This window comes from Coturnix japonica, chromosome 9 (assembly GCF_054131305.1).
Source record: "Coturnix japonica strain WE chromosome 9, WE-NBRP24, whole genome shotgun sequence".
In the NCBI taxonomy this organism is placed as follows: domain Eukaryota; kingdom Metazoa; phylum Chordata; class Aves; order Galliformes; family Phasianidae; genus Coturnix; species Coturnix japonica.
Genome location: NC_140671.1, coordinates 12,491,533 through 12,516,936, shown reverse-complemented (window position 1 = coordinate 12,516,936; position 25,404 = coordinate 12,491,533).

Sequence of the window (25,404 nt, the reverse complement as noted above, 5' to 3'; positions counted from 1 at the left end):
CTGGGCAGCAGCTGCTTTACATATGATGTGTGTCAGATCTGTGGGGCAGGAGCTGCTGTGGGGCTGATGTGGGTTAGATCTATGGGGCAGGAGCTGTTGTGGGGCTTATGGGGGTCAGATCTATGAGGCAGGAGCTGCTGTGGGGCTGATGTGGGTTAGATCTATGGTGCAGGAGCTTCTGTGGGGCAGATGTAGGGCTTATCTATGGGGCAGGAGATGCTGTGAGGCTGATGGGTGTTAGATCTATGGGGAGGAGCTGCTGTGGTGCAGATGTGGGTCAGAGCTATGGGGCAGGAGCTGCTGTGTGGCAGATGTAGGTCAGATCTATGGTGTAGGAACTGCTGTGGGGCTGATGTGGGTCAGATCCTTGGGGCTAAAGCTGCTGTGGGTCATATCTATTGGGCAGCAGCTGCTTTACATATGATGTGTGTCAGATCTATGGGGCAGGAGCTGCTGTGGGACTGATGTGGGTTAGATCTATGGGGCAGGAGCTGTTGTGGGGCTGATGGGGGTCAGATCCTTAGAGCAGGAGCTACTGTGGGGCTGATGTTGGTCTGATCTATGGGGCAGGAGCTGCTGCGGGGCTGATGGGGGTCAGATCTATGGGGCAGGAGATGCTGTGGGGCTGATGTGGGTTAGATCTATGGGGCAGGAGCTGTTGTGGGGCTGATGGGGGTCAGATCTATGGGGCAGGAGATTCTCTGGGTCAGATATATGGGGCAGGAGCTGCTCTGGGGAACATGTGGGTCAGGTCAATGGGGCAGGAGCTGCTGTGGGGCAGATGTGGGTCAGATCGGTGGGTCAGCAGCTGCTGTGGGTCTGATGTGGGTCAGATCTATGGGGCAGGAGCTGCTGTGGGGCTGATGTGGGTCAGATCTATGGGGCAGGAGCTGCTGTGGGTCTGATGTGGGTCAGATCTATGGGGCAGGAGCTGATGTGGGGCTGATGTTGGTCAGATCTATAGGGCAGGAGCTGCAGTGGGGCTGATGTGGGTCAGATCTATGGGCAGGAGCTGCAGTGGGGCTGATGTGGGTCAGATCTATGGGGCAGGATCTCCTGTGGGGCTGATGTGGGTCAAATCAATGGGGCAGGGCTGCGCTGGGGCACATGTGGGTCAGATCTATGGAGCAGGAGCTGCTGTGGGGCAGATTTGAATCAGATCTATAGGGCAGGAGCTGCTGTGGGGCTGATGTGGGTCAAATCAAAGGGGCAGTGCTGCTCTGGGGCACATGTGGGTCAGATCTATAGAGCAGGAGCTGCTGTGGGGCAGATTTGAATCAGATCTATGGGGCAGGAAATGCTGTGGGGCTGATGTGGGTCAGATCTATGTTGCAGGAGCTGCTGTGGGGCAGATGTAGGGCATATCTATGGGGCAGGAGCTGCTGTGAGGCTGATGGGTGTTAGATCTATGGGGAGGAGCTGCTGTGGTGCAGATGTGGGTCAGAGCTATGGGGCAGGAGCTGCTGTGGGGCAGAAGTGGGTAAGATCTATGGGGTAGGAGATGGTGTGTGGCAGATGTGGGTCAGATCTATGGTTTAAGAGCTGCTGTAGGGCTGATGTGGGTCAGATCTATGGGGCAGGATCTCCTGTGGGGCTGATGTGGGTCAAATCAATGGGGCAGAGCTGCTCTGGGGCACATGTGGGTCAGATCTATGGAGCAGGAGCTGCTGTGGGGCAGATTTGAATCAGATCTATAGGGCAGAAGCTGCTGTGGGTCAGATCTATGGGCAGGAGCTGCTGTGGGGCACATGTGAGTTAGATCTATGGGGCAGGAGATGGTGTGGGGTAAATGTGGGTCAGATCTATGGGGCAGGATCTCCTGGGGGCTGATGTGGGTTAGATCTGTGGGGTAAAATCTGCTGTGGGGCAGATGTGGTTCAGATCTATGGGGCAGGAGCTTCTGTGGGGTTGATGTGGGTCAGATCTATGGGTCAGGACCTGCGGTGGGGCAGATGTGGGTCAGTTCTATGGGACAAGAGCTGCTGTGGTGCAGATGTGGGTCAGATCTATGGGGCAGGAGCTGCTGTGGGGCTGATACGGTTAAGATCTATGGAGCGGGAGATGCTATGGGGCTGATGAGGGTCATATCTATGGGGCAGGAGCTGATGTGGGGCTGATGTTGGTCAGATCTATAGGGCAGGAGCTGCAGTGGGGCTGATGTGGGTCAGATCTATGGGGCAGGATCTCCTGTGGGGCTGATGTGGGTCAAATCAATGGGGCAGAGCTGCTCTGGGGCACATGTGGGTCAGATCTATGGAGCAGGAGCTGCTGTGGGGCAGATTTGAATCAGATCTATAGGGCAGGAGCTGCTGTGGGTCAGATCTATGGAGCAGGAGCTGCTGTGGGGCACATGTGAGTTAGATCTATGGGGCAGGAGATGGTGTGGGGCAGATGTGGGTCAGATCTATGGGGCAGGAGCTGCTGTGTTGCTGATGAGGGTCAGATCTATGGGGCATGGGCTGCTGTGGGTCAGATCTACGGGACTGGAGCTGCAGTGGAGCACATGTGGGTCAGATCTATGGGGTAGAAGCTGCTGTGGGGCTGATGGGGGTCATATCTATAAGGCAGGAGCTGCTGTGGGGCTGACGTGGGTCAGATCTATGAGGCAAGAGCTGCAGTGGGGCAGAGTTGGGTCAGATCTATGGGGCAGGATCTCCTGTGGGGCTGATGTGGGTCAAATCAATGGGGCAGAGCTGCTCTGGGGCAAATGTGGGTCAGATCTATGGAGCAGGAGCTGCTGTGGGGCAGATTTGAATCAGATCTACAGGGCAGGAGCTGCAGTGGGTCAGATCTATGGGCAGGAGCTGCTGTGCGACATACGTGGGTCAGATCTATGGGCAGGAGCTGCTGTGGGGCACATGTGAGTTAGATCTATGGGGCAGGAGATGGTGTGGGGCAGATGTGGGTCAGATGTATGGGGCAGGAGCTGCTGTGTGGCTGATGAGGGTGAGATCTATGGGGCATGGGCTGCTGTGGGTCAGATCTACGGGACTGGAGCTGCAGTGGAGCACATGTGGGTCAGATCTAGGGGGTAGAAGCTGCTGTGGGGCTGATGGGGGTCATATCTATAAGGCAGGAGCTGCTGTGGGGCTGACGTGGGTCAGATCTATGACGCAGGAGCTGCAGTGGGGCAGATTTGGGTCAGATCTATGGGGCAGGAGCTGCTGTGGGGCTGATGTGGGTCAGATCTATGTATGGGGCAGGAGCTGCTGTGGGGCTGATGTGGGTCAGATCTATGGGGCAGGAGATGCTGTGGGTCAGATCTATGGGGCAGGAGCTGCTGTGGGGAACATGTGGGTCAGATCTATGGGGAAGAGCTGCTGTTGGTCTGATCAATGGGGCAGGAGCAGCAGTGGGGCAGATTTGGATAAGATCTATAAGGCAGGAGCGGCTGTGGGGCTGATGTGGGTCAGATCTATGGTGCAGGAGCTGCTGTGGGGCAGATGTAGGGCCTATCTATGGGGCAGGAGCTGCTGTGAGGTTGATGGGTGTTAGATCTATGGGGAGGAGCTGCTGTGGTGCAGATGTGGGTCAGAGCTATGGGGCAGGAGCTGCTGTGTGGCAGATGTGGGTAAGATCTATGGTGCAGGAGCTGCTGTGGGGCAGATGTGGGTCAGATCTATGGTGTAGGAGCTGCTGTGGGGCTGATGTGGGTCAGATCTATGGGGCAGGAGCTGCTGTGGTTAAGATCTATTTGGCAGGATCTGCTGTGGGGCAGATTTGGGTCAGATCTATGGGGCAGGAGCAGCAGTGGGGCAGATGTGGTCAGATCTATGGGTCAGGAGCTGCAGTGGAGATGATGTACGACAGATCTATGGGGCAGCTGCTGCTGTGGGGCTGCTGTGGGTCAGATCAATGGGGCTGAAGCTGCTGTGGGTCATATCTATTGGGCAGCAGCTGCTTTACATATGATGTGTGTCAGATCTATAGGGCAGGAGCTGCTGTGGGGCTGCTGTGGGTCAGATCTATGGGGCAGAGCTGCTCTGGGGCTGATGGGGGTCAGATCTATGGGGCAGGAGCTTCTGTGGGGCTGATGGGGGTCTGATCTATGGGGCAGCAGCTGCTGTGCGACAGATGTGGGTCAGATCTATGAGGCAGGAGCTGCTGTGCGACATATGTGGGTCAGATCTATGGTGCAGGATCTCCTGGGGGCTGATGTGGGTCAGATCTGTGGGGTAAAATCTGCTGTGGGGCAGATGTGGTTCAGATCTATGGGGCAGGAGCTTCTGTGGGGTTGATGTGGGTCAGATCTATGGGTCAGGAGCTTCTGTGGGGCAGATGTGGGTCAGTTCTATGGGGGAAGAGCTGCTGTGGTGCAGATGTGGGTCAGATCTATGGGGCAGGAGCTGCTGTGGGGCTGATACGGTTAAGATCTATGGAGCGGGAGATGCTATTGGGCTGACGAGGGTCAGATCTATGGGGCAGGAGCTGATGTGGGGCTGATGTTGGTCAGATCTATAGGGCAGGAGCTGCAGTGGGGCTGATGTGGGTCAGATCTATGGGGCAGGATCTCCTGTGGGGCTGATGTGGGTCAAATCAATGGGGCAGAGCTGCTCTGGGGCACATGTGGGTCAGATCTATGGAGCAGGAGCTGCTGTGGGTCAGATTTGAATCAGATCTATAGGGCAGGAGCTGCTGTGGGTCAGATCTATGGGCAGGAGCTGCTGTGGGGCACATGTGAGTTAGATCTATGGGGCAGGAGATGGTGTGGGGCAGATTTGGGTCAGATGTATGGGTCAGGAGCTGCTGTGTGGCTGATGAGGGTCAGATCTATGGGGCATGGGCTGCTGTGGGTCAGATCTACGGGACTGGAGCTGCAGTGGAGCACATGTGGGTCAGATCAATGGGGTAGAAGCTGCTGTGGGGCTGATGGGGGTCATATCTATAAGGGAGGAGCTGCTGTGGGGCTGACGTGGGTCAGATCTATGAGGCAGGAGCTGCTGTGGGGCAGATTTGGGTCAGATCTATGGGGCAGGAGCTGCTGTGAAGCTGATTTGGGTCAGATCTATGGGGCAGGAGCTGCTGTGGGGAACATGTGGGTCAGATCTATGGGGAAGAGCTGCTGTTGGTCTGATCAATGGGGCAGGAGCAGCAGTGGGGCAGATTTGGGTAAGATCTATAAGGCAGGACCGGCTGTGGGGCTGATGTGGGTCAGATCTATGGGTCAGCAGCTGCTGTGGGTCTGATGTGGGTCAGATCTATGGGTCAGCAGCTGCAGTGGGGCTGATGTGGGTCAGATCTATGGGGCAGGAGCTGCTGTGGGTCAGATCTATGGGGCAGGAACAGATGTGGGCCTGATGTTGGTCAGATTTATGGAGCAGGAGCTGCTGTGTTGCAGATGTGGGTCAGATCTATGGGGAGGAGCTGCTGTGGTGCAGATGTGGGTCAGAGCTATGGGGCAGGAGCTGCTGTGTGGCAGATGTGGGTCAGATCAATGGTGTAGGAGCTGCTGTGGGGCTGATGTGGGTCAGATCTATGGGGCAGGAGCTGCTGTGGTTAAGATCTATTTGGCAGGAGCTGCTGTGCGACAGATGTGGGTCAGATCTATGGGGCAGGTGCTGCTGTGCGACATATGTGGGTCAGATCTATGGGGCAGGAGATGCTTTGGGGCAGATGTGGGTCAGATCTACGGGGCAGGAGTTGCTGTGGGGCTGCTGTGGGTCAGATCCTTGGGGCTAAAGCTGCTGTGGGTCATATCTATTGGGCAGCAGCTGCTTTACATATGATGTGTGTCAGATCTATGGGGCAGGAGCTGCCGTGGGGCTGATGTGGGTTAGATCTATGGGGCAGGAGCTGTTCTGGGGCTGATGGGGGTCAGATCTATGGGGCAGGAGCTACTGTGGGGCTGATGTTGGTCTGATCTATGGTGCAGGAGCTGCTGCAGGGCTGATTTGGGTCAGATCTATGGGGCAGGAGCTGCTGTGGGGCTGATGTGGGTTAGATCTATGGGGCAGGAGCTGCTGTGGGGCTGATGGGGGTCAGATCTATTGGGCAGGAGATGCTGTGGGTCAGATCTATGGGGCAGGAGCTACTGTGGGGAACATGTGGGTCAGGTCTATGGGGCAGGAGCTGCTGTGGGGCAGATGTGGGTCAGATCAGTGGGTCAGCAGCTGCTGTGGGTCTTATGTGGGTCAGATCTATGGGGCAGGAGCTGCTGTGGGGCTGATGGGGGTCAGATTTATTGGGCAGGAGATGCTGTGGGTCAGATCTATGGGGCAGGAGCTACTGTGGGGAACATGTGGGTCAGGTCTATGGGGCAGGAGCTGCTGTGGGGCAGATGTGGGTCAGATCAGTGGGTCAGCAGCTGCTGTGGGTCTGATGTGGGTCAGATCTATGGGGCAGGAGCTGCTGTGGGGCTGATGTGGGTCATATCTATGGGGCAGGAGCTGCTGTGGGTCAGATCTATGGGGCAGGAACAGATGTGGGCCTGATGTTGGTCAGATATATGGAGCAGGAGCTGCTGTGTTGCAGATGTGGGTCAGATCTATGGTGCAGGAGCTGCTGTGGGGCAGATGTAGGGCATATCTATGGGGCAGGAGATGCTGTGAGGCTGATGGGGGTCAGATCTATGGGGAGGAGCTGCTGTGGTGCAGATGTGGGTCAGATCTATGGGGCAGGTGCTGCTGTGCGACATATGTGGGTCAGATCTATGGGGCAGGATCTGCTGTGGGGCTGATGTGGGAAAGATCTATCGGGCAGGAGATGCTTTGGGGCAGATGTGGGTCAGATCTATGGGTCAGGAGTTGCTCTGGGGCTGATGTGGGTCAGATCCTTGGGGCTGAAGCTGCTGTGGGTCATATCTATTGGGCAGCAGCTGCTTTACATATGATGTGTGTCAGATCTATGGGGCAGGAGCTACTGTGGGGCTTAAGTTGGTCTGATCTATGGGGCAGGAGCTGATGCGGGGCTGATTTGGGTCAGATCTATGGGGCAGGAGCTGCTGTGGGGCTGATGTGGGTCAGATCCTTGGGGCTGAAGCTGCTGTGGGTCATATCTACTGGGCAGCAGCTGCTTTACATATGATGTGTGTCAGATCTATGGGGCAGGAGCTGCTGTGGGGCTGATGTGGGTTAGATCTATGGGGCAGGATCTTTTGTGGGGCTGATGGGGGTCAGATCTATGGGGCAGGAGCTACTGTGGGGCTAATGTTGGTCTGATCTACGGAGCAGGAGCTGCTGCGGGGCTGATTTGGCTCAGATCTATGGGGCAGGAGCTGCAGTGGGGCTGATGTGGGTTAGATCTATGGGGCAGGATCTGTTGTGGGGCTGATGGGGGTCAGATCTATGGGGCAGGAGATGCTGTGGGTCAGATCTATGGGGCAGGAGATGCTGTGGGTCAGATCTATGGGGCAGGAGCTGCTGTGGGGAACACGTGTGTCAGGTCTATGGGGCAGGAGCTGCTGTGGGTCAGATGTGGGTCAGATCTATGGGTCAGCAGCTGCTGTGGTTCTGATGTGGGTCAGATCTATGGGTCAGCAGCTGCTGTGGGTCTGATGTGGGTCAGATCTATGGGGCAGGAGCTGCTGTGGGTCAGATCTATGGGGCAGGAACAGATGTGGGCCTGATGTTGGTCAGATTTATGGAGCAGGAGCTGCTGTGTTGCAGATGTGGGTCAGATCTATGGTGCAGGATCTGCTGTGGTGCAGATGTGGGTAAGAGCTATGGGGCAGGAGCTGCTGTGTGGCAGATGTGGGTCAGATCTATGGGGCAGGAGCTGCTGTGTGGCAGATGTGGGTCAGATCTATAGGGCAGGAGCTGCTGTGTGGCAGATGTGGGTCAGGTCTATGGTGTAGGAGCTGCTGTGGGGCTGATGTGGGTCAGATCTATGGGGCAGGAGCTGCTGTGGTTAAGATCTATTTGGCAGGATCTGCTGTGGGGCAGATTTGGGTCAGATCTATGGGGCAGGAGCTGCAGTGGAGATGATGTACGTCAGATCTATGGGGCAGGAGCTGCTGTGGGGCTGCTGTGGGTTAGATCTATGGGGCAGGAGCTGTTGTGGGTCATATCTATTGGGCAGCAGCTGCTTTACATATGATGTGTGTCAGATCTATGGGGCCGGAGCTGCAGTGGGGCTGATGGGGGTCAGATCTATGGGGCAGGAGCTACTGTGGGGCTGATGTGGGTCAAATCAATGGGGCAGAGCTGCTCTTGGGAACATGTGGGTCAGATCTATGGGGCAGGAGCTGCTGTGGGGCTGATGTGGGTCAGATCTATAGGGCAGGAGCTGCTGTGCGACAGATGTGGGTCAGATCTATGGGGCAGGAGCTGCTGTGGGGCTGACGTGGGTCAGATCCTTGGGGCTGAAGCTGCTGTGGGTCATATCTACTGGGCAGCAGCTGCTTTACATATGATGTGTGTCAGATCTGTGGGGCCGGAGCTGCTGTGGGGCTGATGTAGGTTAGATCTATGGGGCAGGAGCTGTTGTGGGGCTGATGGGGGTCAGATTTATGAGGGAGGAGCTACTGTGGGGCTGATGTTGGTCTGATCTATGGGGCAGGTGCTGCTGTGCGACATATGTGGGTCAGATCTATGGGGCAGGAGCTGCTGCGGGGCTGATTTGGGAAAGATCTATGGGGCAGGAGATGCTTTGGGGCAGATGTGGGTCAGATCTATGGGGCAGGAGTTGCTGTGGGGCTGATGTGGGTCAGATCCTTGGGGCTGAAGCTGCTGTGGGTCATATCTATTGGGCAGCAGCTGCTTTACATATGATGTGTGTCAGATCTATGGGGCAGGAGCTGCTGTGGGGCTGATGTGGGTTAGATCTATGGGGCAGGAGCTGTTGCGGGGCTGATGGGGGTCAGATCCTTAGAGCAGGAGCTACTGTGGGGCTAATGTTGGTCTGATCTATGGGGCAGGAGCTGCTGCAGGGCTGATTTGGGTCAGATCTATGGGGCAGGAGATGCTTTGGTGCAGATGTGGGTTAGATCTATGGGGCAGGAGCTGCTGTGTGGCAGATGGGTGTTAGATCTATGGGGAGGAGCTGCTGTGGTGCAGATTTGGGTCAGAGCTATGGGGCAGGAGCTGCTGTGTGGCAGATGTGGGTCAGATCTATGGTGTAGGAGCTGCTGTGGGGCTGATGTGGGTCAGATCTATGGGGCAGGAGCTGCTGTGGTTAAGATCTATTTGGCAGGATCTGCTGTGGGGCAGATTTGGGTCAGATCTATGGGGCAGGAGCTGCAGTGGAGATGATGTACGTCAGATCTATGGGGCAGGAGCATCTGTGGGTCTGCTGTGGGTTAGATCTATGGGGCAGGAGCTGTTGTGGGTCATATCTATTGGGCAGCAGCTGCTTTACATATGATGTGTGTCAGATCTATGGGGCCGGAGCTGCAGTGGGGCTGATGGGGGTCAGATCTATGGGGCAGGAGCTACTGTGGGGCTGATGTGGGTCAAATCAATGGGGCAGAGCTGCTCTTGGGAACATGTGGGTCAGATCTATGGGGCAGGAGCTGCTGTGGGGCTGATGTGGGTCAGATCTATAGGGCAGGAGCTGCTGTGCGACAGATGTGGGTCAGATCTATGGGGCAGGAGCTGCTGTGGGGCTGACGTGGGTCAGATCCTTGGGGCTGAAGCTGCTGTGGGTCATATCTACTGGGCAGCAGCTGCTTTACATATGATGTGTGTCATATCTGTGGGGCAGGAGCTGCTGTGGGGCTGATGTAGGTTAGATCTATGGGGCAGGAGCTGTTGTGGGGCTGATGGGGGTCAGATTTATGAGGCAGGAGCTACTGTGGGGCTGATGTTGGTCTGATCTATGGGGCAGGTGCTGCTGTGCGACATATGTGGGTCAGATCTATGGGGAAGGAGCTGCTGCGGGGCTGATTTGGGAAAGATCTATGGGGCAGGAGATGCTTTGGGGCAGATGTGGGTCAGATCTATGGGGCAGCAGTTGCTGTGGGGCTGATGTGGGTCAGATCCTTGGGGCTGAAGCTGCTGTGGGTCATATCTATTGGGCAGCAGCTGCTTTACATATGATGTGTGTCAGATCTATGGGGCAGGAGCTGCTGTGGGGCTGATGTGGGTTAGATCTATGGGGCAGGAGCTGTTGTGGGGCTGATGGGGCTCAGATCTATGGGGCAGGAGCTACTGTGGGGCTAATGTTGGTCTGATCTACGGAGCAGGAGCTGCTGCGGGGCTGATTTGGCTCAGATCTATGGGGCAGGAGCTGCAGTGGGGCTGATGTGGGTTAGATCTATGGGGCAGGATCTGTTGTGGGGCTGATGGGGGTCAGATCTATGGGGCAGGAGATGCTGTGGGTCAGATCTATGGGGCAGGAGATGCTGTGGGTCAGATCTATGGGGCAGGAGCTGCTGTGGGGAACACGTGTGTCAGGTCTATGGGGCAGGAGCTGCTGTGGGTCAGATGTGGGTCAGATCTATGGGTCAGCAGCTGCTGTGGGTCTGATGTGGGTCAGATCTATGGGTCAGCAGCTGCTGTGGGTCTGATGTGGGTCAGATCTATGGGGCAGGAGCTGCTGTGGGTCAGATCTATGGGGCAGGAACAGATGTGGGCCTGATGTTGGTCAGATTTATGGAGCAGGAGCTGCTGTGTTGCAGATGTGGGTCAGATCTATGGTGCAGGAGCTGCTGTGGGGCAGATGTGGGTCAGATCTATAGGGCAGGAGCTGCTGTGTGGCAGATGTGGGTCAGGTCTATGGTGTAGGAGCTGCTGTGGGGCTGATGTGGGTCAGATCTATGGGGCAGGAGCTGCTGTGGTTAAGATCTATTTGGCAGGATCTGCTGTGGGGCAGATTTGGGTCAGATCTAAGGGGCAGGAGCTGCAGTGGAGATGATGTACGTCAGATCTATGGGGCAGGAGCTGCTGTGGGGCTGCTGTGGGTTAGATCTATGGGGCAGGAGCTGTTGTGGGTCATATCTATTGGGCAGCAGCTGCTTTACATATGATGTGTGTCAGATCTATGGGGCCGGAGCTGCAGTGGGGTTGATGGGGGTCAGATCTATGGGGCAGGAGCTACTGTGGGGCTGATGTGGGTCAAATCAATGGGGCAGAGCTGCTCTTGGGAACATGTGGGTCAGATCTATGGGGCAGGAGCTGCTGTGGGGCTGATGTGGGTCAGATCTATAGGGCAGGAGCTGCTGTGCGACAGATGTGGGTCAGATCTATGGGGCAGGAGCTGCTGTGGGGCTGACGTGGGTCAGATCCTTGGGGCTGAAGCTGCTGTGGGTCATATCTACTGGGCAGCAGCTGCTTTACATATGATGTGTGTCATATCTGTGGGGCAGGAGCTGCTGTGGGGCTGATGTAGGTTAGATCTATGGGGCAGGAGCTGTTGTGGGGCTGATGGGGGTCAGATTTATGAGGCAGGAGCTACTGTGGGGCTGATGTTGGTCTGATCTATGGGGCAGGTGCTGCTGTGCGACATATGTGGGTCAGATCTATGGGGAAGGAGCTGCTGCGGGGCTGATTTGGGAAAGATCTATGGGGCAGGAGATGCTTTGGGGCAGATGTGGGTCAGATCTATGGGGCAGGAGTTGCTGTGGGGCTGATGTGGGTCAGATCCTTGGGGCTGAAGCTGCTGTGGGTCATATCTATTGGGCAGCAGCTGCTTTACATATGATGTGTGTCAGATCTATGGGGCAGGAGCTGCTGTGGGGCTGATGTGGGTTAGATCTATGGGGCTGAAGCTGCTGTGGGTCATATCTATTGGGCAGCAGCTGCTTTACATATGATGTGTGTCAGATCTATGGGGCAGGAGCTGCTGTGGGGCTGATGTGGGTTAGATCTATGGGGCAGGAGCTGTTGCGGGGCTGATGGGGGTCAGATCCTTAGAGCAGGAGCTACTGTGGGGCTGATGTTGGTCTGATCTATGGGGCAGGAGCTGCTGCAGGGCTGATTTGGGTCAGATCTATGGGGCAGGAGATGCTTTGGTGCAGATGTGGGTTAGATCTATGGGGCAGGAGCTGCTGTGTGGCAGATGGGTGTTAGATCTATGGGGAGGAGCTGCTGTGGTGCAGATTTGGGTCAGAGCTATGGGGCAGGAGCTGCTGTGTGGCAGATGTGGGTCAGATCTATGGTGTAGGAGCTGCTGTGGGGCTGATGTGGGTCAGATCTATGGGGCAGGAGCTGCTGTGGTTAAGATCTATTTGGTAGGATCTGCTGTGGGGCAGATTTGGGTCAGATCTATGGGGCAGGAGCTGCAGTGGAGATGATGTACGTCAGATCTATGGGGCAGGAGCATCTGTGGGGCTGCTGTGGGTTAGATCTATGGGGCAGGTGCTGTTGTGGGTCATATCTATTGGGCAGCAGCTGCTTTACATATGATGTGTGTCAGATCTATGGGGCCGGAGCTGCAGTGGGGCTGATGGGGGTCAGATCTATGGGGCAGGAGCTACTGTGGGGCTGATGTGGGTCAAATCAATGGGGCAGAGCTGCTCTTGGGAACATGTGGGTCAGATCTATGGGGGAGGAGCTGCTGTGGGGCTGATGTGGGTCAGATCTATAGGGCAGGAGCTGCTGTGCGACAGATGTGGGTCAGATCTATGGGGCAGGAGCTGCTGTGGGGCTGACGTGGGTCAGATCCTTGGGGCTGAAGCTGCTGTGGGTCATATCTACTGGGCAGCAGCTGCTTTACATATGATGTGTGTCAGATCTGTGGGGCAGGAGCTGCTGTGGGGCTGATGTGGGTTAGATCTATGGGGCAGGAGCTGTTGCGGGGCTGATGGGGGTCAGATCCTTAGAGCAGGAGCTACTGTGGGGCTGATGTTGGTCTGATCTATGGGGCAGGAGCTGCTGCAGGGCTGATTTGGGTCAGATCTATGGGGCAGGAGATGCTTTGGTGCAGATGTGGGTTAGATCTATGGGGCAGGAGCTGCTGTGTGGCAGATGGGTGTTAGATCTATGGGGAGGAGCTGCTGTGGTGCAGATTTGGGTCAGAGCTATGGGGCAGGAGCTGCTGTGTGGCAGATGTGGGTCAGATCTATGGTGTAGGAGCTGCTGTGGGGCTGATGTGGGTCAGATCTATGGGGCAGGAGCTGCTGTGGTTAAGATCTATTTGGCAGGATCTGCTGTGGGGCAGATTTGGGTCAGATCTATGGGGCAGGAGCTGCAGTGGAGATGATGTACGTCAGATCTATGGGGCAGGAGCATCTGTGGGTCTGCTGTGGGTTAGATCTATGGGGCAGGAGCTGTTGTGGGTCATATCTATTGGGCAGCAGCTGCTTTACATATGATGTGTGTCAGATCTATGGGGCCGGAGCTGCAGTGGGGCTGATGGGGGTCAGATCTATGGGGCAGGAGCTACTGTGGGGCTGATGTGGGTCAAATCAATGGGGCAGAGCTGCTCTTGGGAACATGTGGGTCAGATCTATGGGGCAGGAGCTGCTGTGGGGCTGATGTGGGTCAGATCTATAGGGCAGGAGCTGCTGTGCGACAGATGTGGGTCAGATCTATGGGGCAGGAGCTGCTGTGGGGCTGACGTGGGTCAGATCCTTGGGGCTGAAGCTGCTGTGGGTCATATCTACTGGGCAGCAGCTGCTTTACATATGATGTGTGTCATATCTGTGGGGCAGGAGCTGCTGTGGGGCTGATGTAGGTTAGATCTATGGGGCAGGAGCTGTTGTGGGGCTGATGGGGGTCAGATTTATGAGGCAGGAGCTACTGTGGGGCTGATGTTGGTCTGATCTATGGGGCAGGTGCTGCTGTGCGACATATGTGGGTCAGATCTATGGGGAAGGAGCTGCTGCGGGGCTGATTTGGGAAAGATCTATGGGGCAGGAGATGCTTTGGGGCAGATGTGGGTCAGATCTATGGGGCAGCAGTTGCTGTGGGGCTGATGTGGGTCAGATCCTTGGGGCTGAAGCTGCTGTGGGTCATATCTATTGGGCAGCAGCTGCTTTACATATGATGTGTGTCAGATCTATGGGGCAGGAGCTGCTGTGGGGCTGATGTGGGTTAGATCTATGGGGCAGGAGCTGTTGTGGGGCTGATGGGGCTCAGATCTATGGGGCAGGAGCTACTGTGGGGCTAATGTTGGTCTGATCTACGGAGCAGGAGCTGCTGCGGGGCTGATTTGGCTCAGATCTATGGGGCAGGAGCTGCAGTGGGGCTGATGTGGGTTAGATCTATGGGGCAGGATCTGTTGTGGGGCTGATGGGGGTCAGATCTATGGGGCAGGAGATGCTGTGGGTCAGATCTATGGGGCAGGAGATGCTGTGGGTCAGATCTATGGGGCAGGAGCTGCTGTGGGGAACACGTGTGTCAGGTCTATGGGGCAGGAGCTGCTGTGGGTCAGATGTGGGTCAGATCTATGGGTCAGCAGCTGCTGTGGGTCTGATGTGGGTCAGATCTATGGGTCAGCAGCTGCTGTGGGTCTGATGTGGGTCAGATCTATGGGGCAGGAGCTGCTGTGGGTCAGATCTATGGGGCAGGAACAGATGTGGGCCTGATGTTGGTCAGATTTATGGAGCAGGAGCTGCTGTGTTGCAGATGTGGGTCAGATCTATGGTGCAGGAGCTGCTGTGGGGCAGATGTGGGTCAGATCTATAGGGCAGGAGCTGCTGTGTGGCAGATGTGGGTCAGGTCTATGGTGTAGGAGCTGCTGTGGGGCTGATGTGGGTCAGATCTATGGGGCAGGAGCTGCTGTGGTTAAGATCTATTTGGCAGGATCTGCTGTGGGGCAGATTTGGGTCAGATCTAAGGGGCAGGAGCTGCAGTGGAGATGATGTACGTCAGATCTATGGGGCAGGAGCTGCTGTGGGGCTGCTGTGGGTTAGATCTATGGGGCAGGAGCTGTTGTGGGTCATATCTATTGGGCAGCAGCTGCTTTACATATGATGTGTGTCAGATCTATGGGGCCGGAGCTGCAGTGGGGTTGATGGGGGTCAGATCTATGGGGCAGGAGCTACTGTGGGGCTGATGTGGGTCAAATCAATGGGGCAGAGCTGCTCTTGGGAACATGTGGGTCAGATCTATGGGGCAGGAGCTGCTGTGGGGCTGATGTGGGTCAGATCTATAGGGCAGGAGCTGCTGTGCGACAGATGTGGGTCAGATCTATGGGGCAGGAGCTGCTGTGGGGCTGACGTGGGTCAGATCCTTGGGGCTGAAGCTGCTGTGGGTCATATCTACTGGGCAGCAGCTGCTTTACATATGATGTGTGTCATATCTGTGGGGCAGGAGCTGCTGTGGGGCTGATGTAGGTTAGATCTATGGGGCAGGAGCTGTTGTGGGGCTGATGGGGGTCAGATTTATGAGGCAGGAGCTACTGTGGGGCTGATGTTGGTCTGATCTATGGGGCAGGTGCTGCTGTGCGACATATGTGGGTCAGATCTATGGGGAAGGAGCTGCTGCGGGGCTGATTTGGGAAAGATCTATGGGGCAGGAGATGCTTTGGGGCAGATGTGGGTCAGATCTATGGGGCAGGAGTTGCTGTGGGGCTGATGTGGGTCAGATCCTTGGGGCTGAAGCTGCTGTGGGTCATATCTATTGGGCAGCAGCTGCTTTACATATGATGTGTGTCAGATCTATGGGGCAGGAGCTGCTGTGGGGCTGATGTGGGTTAGATCTATGGGGCTGAAGCTGCTGTGGGTCATATCTATTGGGCAGCAGCTGCTTTACATATGATGTGTGTCAGATCTATGGGGCAGGAGCTGCTGTGGGGCTGATGTGGGTTAGATCTATGGGGCAGGAGCTGTTGCGGGGCTGATGGGGGTCAGATCCTTAGAGCAGGAGCTACTGTGGGGCTGATGTTGGTCTGATCTATGGGGCAGGAGCTGCTGCAGGGCTGATTTGGGTCAGATCTATGGGGCAGGAGATGCTTTGGTGCAGATGTGGGTTAGATCTATGGGGCAGGAGCTGCTGTGTGGCAGATGGGTGTTAGATCTATGGGGAGGAGCTGCTGTGGTGCAGATTTGGGTCAGAGCTATGGGGCAGGAGCTGCTGTGTGGCAGATGTGGGTCAGATCTATGGTGTAGGAGCTGCTGTGGGGCTGATGTGGGTCAGATCTATGGGGCAGGAGCTGCTGTGGTTAAGATCTATTTGGTAGGATCTGCTGTGGGGCAGATTTGGGTCAGATCTATGGGGCAGGAGCTGCAGTGGAGATGATGTACGTCAGATCTATGGGGCAGGAGCATCTGTGGGGCTGCTGTGGGTTAGATCTATGGGGCAGGTGCTGTTGTGGGTCATATCTATTGGGCAGCAGCTGCTTTACATATGATGTGTGTCAGATCTATGGGGCCGGAGCTGCAGTGGGGCTGATGGGGGTCAGATCTATGGGGCAGGAGCTACTGTGGGGCTGATGTGGGTCAAATCAATGGGGCAGAGCTGCTCTTGGGAACATGTGGGTCAGATCTATGGGGGAGGAGCTGCTGTGGGGCTGATGTGGGTCAGATCTATAGGGCAGGAGCTGCTGTGCGACAGATGTGGGTCAGATCTATGGGGCAGGAGCTGCTGTGGGGCTGACGTGGGTCAGATCCTTGGGGCTGAAGCTGCTGTGGGTCATATCTACTGGGCAGCAGCTGCTTTACATATGATGTGTGTCATATCTGTGGGGCAGGAGCTGCTGTGGGGCTGATGTAGGTTAGATCTATGGGGCAGGAGCTGTTGTGGGGCTGATGGGGGTCAGATTTATGAGGCAGGAGCTACTGTGGGGCTGATGTTGGTCTGATCTATGGGGCAGGTGCTGCTGTGCGACATATGTGGGTCAGATCTATGGGGAAGGAGCTGCTGCGGGGCTGATTTGGGAAAGATCTATGGGGCAGGAGATGCTTTGGGGCAGATGTGGGTCAGATCTATGGGGCAGCAGTTGCTGTGGGGCTGATGTGGGTCAGATCCTTGGGGCTGAAGCTGCTGTGGGTCATATCTATTGGGCAGCAGCTGCTTTACATATGATGTGTGTCAGATCTATGGGGCAGGAGCTGCTGTGGGGCTGATGTGGGTTAGATCTATGGGGCAGGAGCTGTTGTGGGGCTGATGGGGCTCAGATCCTTAGAGCAGGAGCTACTGTGGGGCTGATGTTGGTCTGATCTATGGGGCAGGAGCTGCTGCAGGGCTGATTTGGGTCAGATCTATGGGGTAGGAGATGCTTTGGTGCAGATGTGGGTTAGATCTATGGGGCAGGAGCTGCTGTGTGGCAGGTGGGTGTTAGATCTATGGGGAGGAGCTGCTGTGGTGCAGATTTGGGTCAGAGCTATGGGGCAGGAGCTGCTGTGTGGCAGATGTGGGTCAGATCTATGGTGTAGGAGCTGCTGTGGGGCTGATGTGGGTCAGATCTATGGGGCAGGAGCTGCTGTGGTTAAGATCTATTTGGTAGGATCTGCTGTGGGGCAGATTTGGGTCAGATCTATGGGGCAGGAGCTGCAGTGGAGATGATGTACGTCAGATCTATTAGGCAGGAGCTGTTGTGGGGCTGATGGGGGTCAGATCTATGGGGCAGGAGATACTGTGGGGCTGATGTTGGTCTGATCTATGGGGCAGGAGCTGCTGCGGGGCTGATTTGGGTTAGATCTATGGGACAGGAGCTGCTGTGGGGCTGATGTGTGTTAGATCTATGGGGCAGGAGCTGTTGTGGGGCTGATGGGGGTCAGATCTATGGGGCAGGAGCTGCTGTGGGGAACATGTGGGTCAGGTCTATGGGGCAGGAGCTGCTGTTGGGTAGATGTGGGTCAGATCTATGGGTCAGCAGCTGCTGTGGGTCTGATGTGGGTCAGATCTATGGGGCAGGAGCTGCTGTTTGTCATATCTATTGGGCAGCAACTGCTTTACATATGAGGTGTGTAAGATCTATGGGGCCGGAGCTGCAGTGGGGCTGATGGGGGTCAGATCTATGGGGCAGGAGCTACTGTGGGGCTGATGTGGGTCAATTCAATGGGGCAGAGCTGCTCTTGGGAACATGTGGGTCAGATCTATGGGGCAGGAGCTGCTGTGGGTCTGATGTGGGTCAGATCTATAGGGCAGGTGCTGCTGTGCGACAGATGTGGGTCAGATCTATGGGGCAGGATCTGCTGTGGGGCTGATGTGTGTCAGATCTATGGGGCAGGAGCTGCTGTGGGGCTGATGAGGGTCAGATCCTTGGGGCTGAAGATGCTGTGGGTCATATCTGTTGGGCAGCAGCTGCTTTACATATGATGTGTGTCAGATCTATGGGGCAGGAGCTGCTGTGGGGCTGATGTGGGTTAGATCTATGGGGCAGGAGCTGTTGTGGGGCTGATGGGGGTCAGATCTATGGGGCAAGAGCTACTGTGGGGCTTATGGGGGTAAGATCTATGGGGCAGGAGCTACTGTGGGGCTGATGTTGGTCTGATCTATAGGGGCTCCTGTGCGACAGATGTGGGTCAGATCTATGGGGCAGGAGATGCTTTGGGGCTGATGTGGGTCAGATCTATGGGGCAGGAGTTGCTGTGGGGCTGCTGTGGGTCAGATCCTTGGGGCTAAAGCTGCTGTGGGTCATATCTATTGGGCAGCAGCTGATTTACATATGATGTTTGTCAGATCTATGGGGCAGGAGCTGCTGTGGGGCTGATGTGGGTTAGATCTATGGGGCAGGAGCTGTACTGGGGCTGATGGGGGTCAGATCTATGGGGCAGGAGCTACTGTGGGGCTGATGTTGGTCTGATCTATGGGGCAGGAGCTGTACTGGGGCTGATGGGGGTCAGATCTATGGGGCAGGAGCTACAATGGGGCTGATGGGGGTCAGATCTATTGGGCAGGAGATGTTGTGTGTCAGATCTATGGGGCAGGAGCTACTGTGGGGAACATGTGGGTCAGGTCTATGGGGCAGGAGCTGCTGTGGGGCAGATGTGGGTCAGATCAGTGGGTCAGCAGCTGCTGTGGGTCTGATGTGGGTCAGATCTATGGGGCAGGAGCTGCTGTGGGGCTGATGTGGGTCATATCTATGGGGCAGGAGCTGCTGTGGGTCAGATCTATGGGGCAGGAACAGATGTGGGCCTGATGTTGGTCAGATATATGGAGCAGGAGCTGCTGTGTTGCAGATGTGGGTCAGATCTATGGTGCAGGAGCTGCTGTGGGGCAGATGTATGTCATATCTATGGGGCAGGAGATGCTGTGAGGCTGATGGGGGTCAGATCTATGGGGAGGAGCTGCTGTGGTGAAGATGTGGGTCAGATCTATGGGGCAGGTGCTGCTGTGCGACATATGTGGGTCAGATCTATGGGGCAGGAGCTGCTGTGTGGCAGATGTGGGTCAGATCTATGGTGTAGGAGTTGCTGTGGGGCTGATGTGGGTCAGATCTATGGGGCAGGAGCTGCTGTGGGGCTCATGTGGGAAAGATCTATGGGGCAGAAGATGCTTTGGGGCAGATGTGGGTCAAATCTATGGGGCTGAAGCTGCTGTGGGTCATATCTATTGGGCAGCAGCTGCTTTACATATGATGTGTGTCAGATCTATGGGGCCTAAGCTGCAGTGGGGCTTAAGTTGGTCTGATCTATGGGGCAGGAGCTGATGCGGGGCTGATTTGGGTCAGATCTATGGGGCAGGAGCTGCTGTGGGGCTGATGTGGGTCAGATCCTTGGGGCTGAAGCTGCTGTGGGTCATATCTACTGGGCAGCACCTGCTTTATATATGATGTGTGTCAGATCTATGGGGCAGGAGCTGCTGTGGGGCTGATGTGGGTTAGATCTATAGGGCAGGAGCTGTTGTGGGGCTGATGGGGGTCAGATCTATGGGGCAGGAGCTACTGTGGGGCTAATGTTGGTCTGATCTACGGAGCAGGAGCTGCTGCGGGGCTGATTTGGCTCAGATCTATGGGGCAGGAGCTGCTGTGGGGCTGATGTGGGTTAGATCTATGGGGCAGGATCTGTTGTGGGGCTGATGGGGGTCAGATCTATGGGGCAGGAGATGCTGTGGGTCAGATCTATGGGGCAGGAGATGCTGTGGGTCAGATCTATGGGGCAGGAGCTGCTGTGGGGAACACGTGTGTCAGGTCTATGGGGCAGGAGCTGCTGTGGGGCAGATGTGGGTCAGATCTATGGGTCAGCAGCTGCTGTGGGTCTGATGTGCGTCAGATCTATGGGTCAGCAGCTGCTGTGGGTCTGATGTGGGTCAGATCTATGGGGCAGGAGCTGCTGTGGGTCAGATCTATGGGGCAGGAACAGATGTGGGCCTGATGTTGGTCAGATTTATGGAGCAGGAGCTGCTGTGTTGCAGATGTGGGTCAGATCTATGGGGAGGAGCTGCTGTGGTGCAGATGTGGGTCAGAGCTATGGGGCAGGAGCTGCTGTGTGGCAGATGTGGGTCAGATCTATGGTGTAGGAGCTGCTGTGGGGCTGATGTGGGTCAGATCTATGGGGCAGGAGCTGCTGTGGTTAAGATCTATTTGGCAGGAGCTGCTGTGGGGCAGATTTGGGTCAGATCTATGGGGCAGGAGCTGCAGTGGAGATGATGTAGGTCAGATCTATGGGGCAGGAGCATCTGTGGGGCTGCTGTGGGTTAGATCTATGGGGCAGGAGCTGTTGTGGGTCATATCTATTGGGCAGCAGCTGCTTTACATATGATGTGTGTCAGATCTATGGGGCCTAAGCTGCAGTGGGGCTGATGGGGGTCAGATCTATGGGGCAGGAGCTACTGTGGGGCTGATGTGGGTCAAATCAATGGGGCAGAGCTGCTCTTGGGAACATGTGGGTCAGATCTATGGGGCAGGAGCTGCTGTGGGGCTGATGTGGGTCAGATCTATAGGGCAGGAGCTGCTGTGCGACAGATGTGGGTCAGATCTATGGGGCAGGTGCTGCTATGCGACATATGTGGGTCAGATCTATGGGGCAGGATCTGCTGTGGGGCTGATGTGGGAAAGATATATGGGGCAGGAGATGCTTTGGGGCAGATGTGGGTCAGATCTATGGGGCAGGAGTTCCTATGGGGCTGCTGTGGGTCAGATCCTTGGGGCTAAAGCTGCTGTGGGTCATATCTATTGGGCAGCAGCTGCTTTACATATGATGTGTGTCAGATCTATGGGGCAGGAGCTGCTGTGGGGCTGATGTGGGTTAAATCTATGGGGCAGGAGCTGTTCTGGGGCTGATGGGGGTCAGATCTATGGGGCAGGAGCTACTGTGGGGCTGATGTTGGTCTGATCTATGGGGCAGGAGCTGCTGCAGGGCTGATTTGGGTCAGATCTATGGGGCAGGAGCTGCTGTGGGGCTGATGTGGGTTAGATCTATGGGGCAGGAGCTGTTGTGGGGCTGATGGGGGTCAGATCTATGGGGCAGGAGATGCTGTGGGTCAGATCTATGGGGCAGGAGATGCTGTGGGGAACATGTGGGTCAGGTCTAAGGGGCAGGAGCTGCTGTGGGGCAGATGTGGGTATGATCAGTTGGTCAGCAGCTGCTGTGGGTCTGATGTGGGTCAGATCTATGGGGCAGGAGCTGCTGTGGGGCTGCTGTGGGTTAGATCTATGGGGCAGGAGCTGTTGTGGGTCATATCTATTGGGCAGCAGCTGCTTTACATATGATGTGTGTCAGATCTATGGGGCCGGAGCTGCAGTGGGGCTGATGGGGGTCAGATCTATGGGGCAGGAGCTACTGTGGGGCTGATGTGGGTCAAATCAATGGGGCAGAGCTGCTCTTGGGAACATGTGGGTCAGATCTATGAGGCAGGAGCTGCTGTGCGACAGATGTGGGTCAGATCTATAGGGCAGGAGCTGCTGTGCGACAGATGTGGGTCAGATCTATGGGGCAGGAGCTGCTGTGGAGCTGATGTGGGTCAGATCCTTGGGGCTGAAGCTGCTGTGGGTCATATGTATTGGGCAGCAGCTGCTTTACATATGATGTGTGTCAGATCTATGGGGCAGGATCTGCTGTGGGGCTGATGTGGTTTAGATCTATGGGGCAGGAGCTGTTGTGGGGCTGATGGGGGTCAGATCCTTAGGGCAGGAGCTACTGTGGGGCTGATGTTAGTCTGATCTATGGGGCAGGAGCTGCTGCGGGGCAGATTTGTGTCAGATCTATGGGGCAGGAGCTGCTGTGGGGCTGATGTGGGTTAGATCTATGGTGCAGGAGCTGCTGTGGGGCAGATGTAGGGCTTATCTATGGGACAGGAGATGCTGTGAGGCTGATGGGTGTTAGATCTATGGGGAGGAGCTGCTGTGGTGCAGATGTGGGTCAGAGCTATGGGGCAGGAGCTGCTGTGTGGCAGATGTGGGTCAGATCTATGGTGTAGGAGCTGCTGTGGGGCTGATGTGGGTCAGATCTATGGGGCAGGAGCTGCAGTGGAGATGATGTACGTCAGATCTATGGGGCAGGAGCTGCTGTGGGGCTGCTGTGGGTTAGATCTATGGGGCAGGAGCTGTTGTGGGTCATATCTATTGGGCAGCAGCTGCTTTACATATGATGTGTGTCAGATCTATGGGGCCGGAGCTGCAGTGGGGCTGATGTGGGTCAAATCAATGGGGCAGAGCTGCTCTTGGGAACATGTGGGTCAGATCTATGGGGCAGGAGCTGCTGTGGGGCTGATGTGGGTCAGATCTATAGGGCAGGAGCTGCTGTGCGACAGATGTGGGTCAGATCTATGGGGCAGGAGCTGCTGTGGGGCTGACGTGGGTCAGATTCTTGGGGCTGAAGCTGCTGTGGGTCATATCTACTGGGCAGCAGCTGCTTTACATATGATGTGTGTCAGATCTGTGGGGCAGGAGCTGCTGTGGGGCTGATGTGGGTTAGATCTATGGGGCAGGAGCTGCTGTGGGGATGATGTGGGTTAGATCTATGGGGCAGGAGCTGTTGTGGGGCTGATGGGGGTCAGATCCTTAGGGCAGGAGCTACTGTGGGGCTGATGTTAGTCTGATCTATGGGGCAGGAGCTGCTGCGGGGCAGATTTGGGTCAGATCTATGGGGCAGGAGCTGCTGTGGGGCTGATGTGGGTTAGATCTATGGTGCAGGAGCTGCTGTGGGGCAGATGTAGGGCTTATCTATGGGGCAGGAGATGCTGTGAGGCTGATGGGTGTTAGATCTATGGGGAGGAGCTGCTGTGGTGCAGATGTGGGTCAGAGCTATGGGGCAGGAGCTGCTGTGTGGCAGATGTGGGTCAGATCTATGGTGTAGGAGCTGCTGTGGGGCTGATGTGGGTCAGATCTATGGGGCAGGAGCTGCTGTGGTTAAGATCTATTTGGCAGGAGCTGCTGTGGGGCAGATTTGGGTCAGATCTATGGGGCAGGAGCTGCAGTGGAGATGATGTAGGTCAGATCTATGGGGCAGGAGCATCTGTGGGGCTGCTGTGGGTTAGATCTATGGGGCAGGAGCTGTTGTGGGTCATATCTATTGGGCAGCAGCTGCTTTACATATGATGTGTGTCAGATCTATGGGGCCGGAGCTGCAGTGGGGCTGATGGGGGTCAGATCTATGGGGCAGGAGCTACTGTGGGGCTGATGTGGGTCAAATCAATGGGGCAGAGCTGCTCTTGGGAACATGTGGGTCAGATCTATGGGGCAGGAGCTGCTGTGGGGCTGATGTGGGTCAGATCTATAGGGCAGGAGCTGCTGTGCGACAGATGTGGGTCAAATCTATGGGGCAGGAGCTGCTGTGGAGCTGATGTGGGTCAGATCCTTGGGGCTGAAGCTGCTGTGGGTCATATCTATTGGGCAGCAGCTGCTTTACATATGATGTGTGTCAGATCTATGGGGCAGGATCTGCTGTGGGGCTGATGTGGTTTAGATCTATGGGTCAGGAGCTGTTGTGGGGCTGATGGGGGTCAGATCCTTAGGGCAGGAGCTACTGTGGGGCTGATGTTAGTCTGATCTATGGGGCAGGAGCTGCTGCGGGGCAGATTTGGGTCAGATCTATGGGGCAGGAGCTGCTGTGGGGCTGATGTGGGTTAGATCTATGGTGCAGGAGCTGCTGTGGGGCAGATGTAGGGCTTATCTATGGGGCAGGAGATGCTGTGAGGCTGATGGGTGTTAGATCTATGGGGAGGAGCTGCTGTGGTGCAGATGTGGGTCAGAGCTATGGGGCAGGAGCTGCTGTGTGGCAGATGTGGGTCAGATCTATGGTGTAGGAGCTGCTGTGGGGCTGATGTGGGTCAGATCTATGGGGCAGGAGCTGCTGTGGTTAAGATCTATTTGGCAGGATCTGCTGTGGGGCAGATTTGGGTCAGATCTATGGGGCAGGAGCTGCAGTGGAGATTATGTACGTCAGATCTATGGGGCAGGAGCTGCTGTGGGGCTGCTGTGGGTTAGATCTATGGGGCAGGAGCTGTTGTGGGTCATATCTATTGGGCAGCAGCTGCTTTACATATGATGTGTGTCAGATCTATGGGGCCGGAGCTGCAGTGGGGCTGATGGGGGTCAGATCTATGGGGCAGGAGCTACTGTGGGGCTGATGTGGGTCAAATCAATGGGGCAGAGCTGCTCTTGGGAACATGTGGGTCAGATCTATGGGGCAGGAGCTGCTGTGGGGCTGATGTGGGTCAGATCTATAGGGCAGGAGCTGCTGTGCGACAGATGTGGGTCAGATCCTTGGGGCTGAAGCTGCTGTGGGTCATATCTACTGGGCAGCAGCTGCTTTACATATGATGTGTGTCAGATCTATGGGGCAGGAGCTACTGTGGGGCTGATGTTGTTCTGATCTATGGGGCAGGAGCTGCTGCGGGGCTGATTTGGGAAAGATCTATGGGGCAGGAGATGCTTTGGGGCAGATGTGGGTCAGATCTATGGGGCAGGAGTTGCTGTGGGGCTGATGTGGGTCAGATCCTTGGGACTGAAGCTGCTGTGGGTCATATCTATTGGGCAGCAGCTGCTTTACATATGATGTGTGTCAGATCTATGGGGCAGGAGCTACTGTGGGGCTGATGGGGGTCAGATCTATGGTGTAGGAGCTGCTGTGGGGCTGATGTGGGTCAGATCTATGGTGCAGGAGCTGCTGTGGTTAAGATCTATTTGGTAGGATCTGCTGTGGGGCAGATTTGGGTCAGATCTATGGGGCAGGAGCTGCAGTGGAGATGATGTACGTCAGATCTATAGGGCAGGAGCTGTTGTTGGGCTGATGGGGGTCAGATCTATGGGGCAGGAGATACTGTGGGGCTGATGTTGGTCTGATCTATGGGGCAGGAGCTGCTGCGGGGCTGATTTGGGTTAGATCTATGGGACAGGAGCTGTTGTGGGCCTGATGGGTGTCAGATCTATGGGGCAGGAGATGCTGTGGGTCAGATCTATGGGGCAGGAGCTGCTGTGGGGCAGATGTGGGTCAGATCTATGGGGCAGGAGCTGCTGTGGTTAAGATCTATTTGGCAGGATCTGCTGTGGGGCAGATGTGGGTCAGATCTATGTGTCAGCAGCTGCTGTGGGTCTGATGTGGTTCAGATCTATGGGGCAGGAGCTGCTGTGGGGCTGATGTGGGTCAGATCTATGGGGCAGGAGCTGCTGTGGGTCATATCTATTGGGCAGCAACTGCTTTACATATGAGGTGTGTAAGATCTATGGGGCCGGAGCTGCAGTGGGGCTGATGGGGGTCAG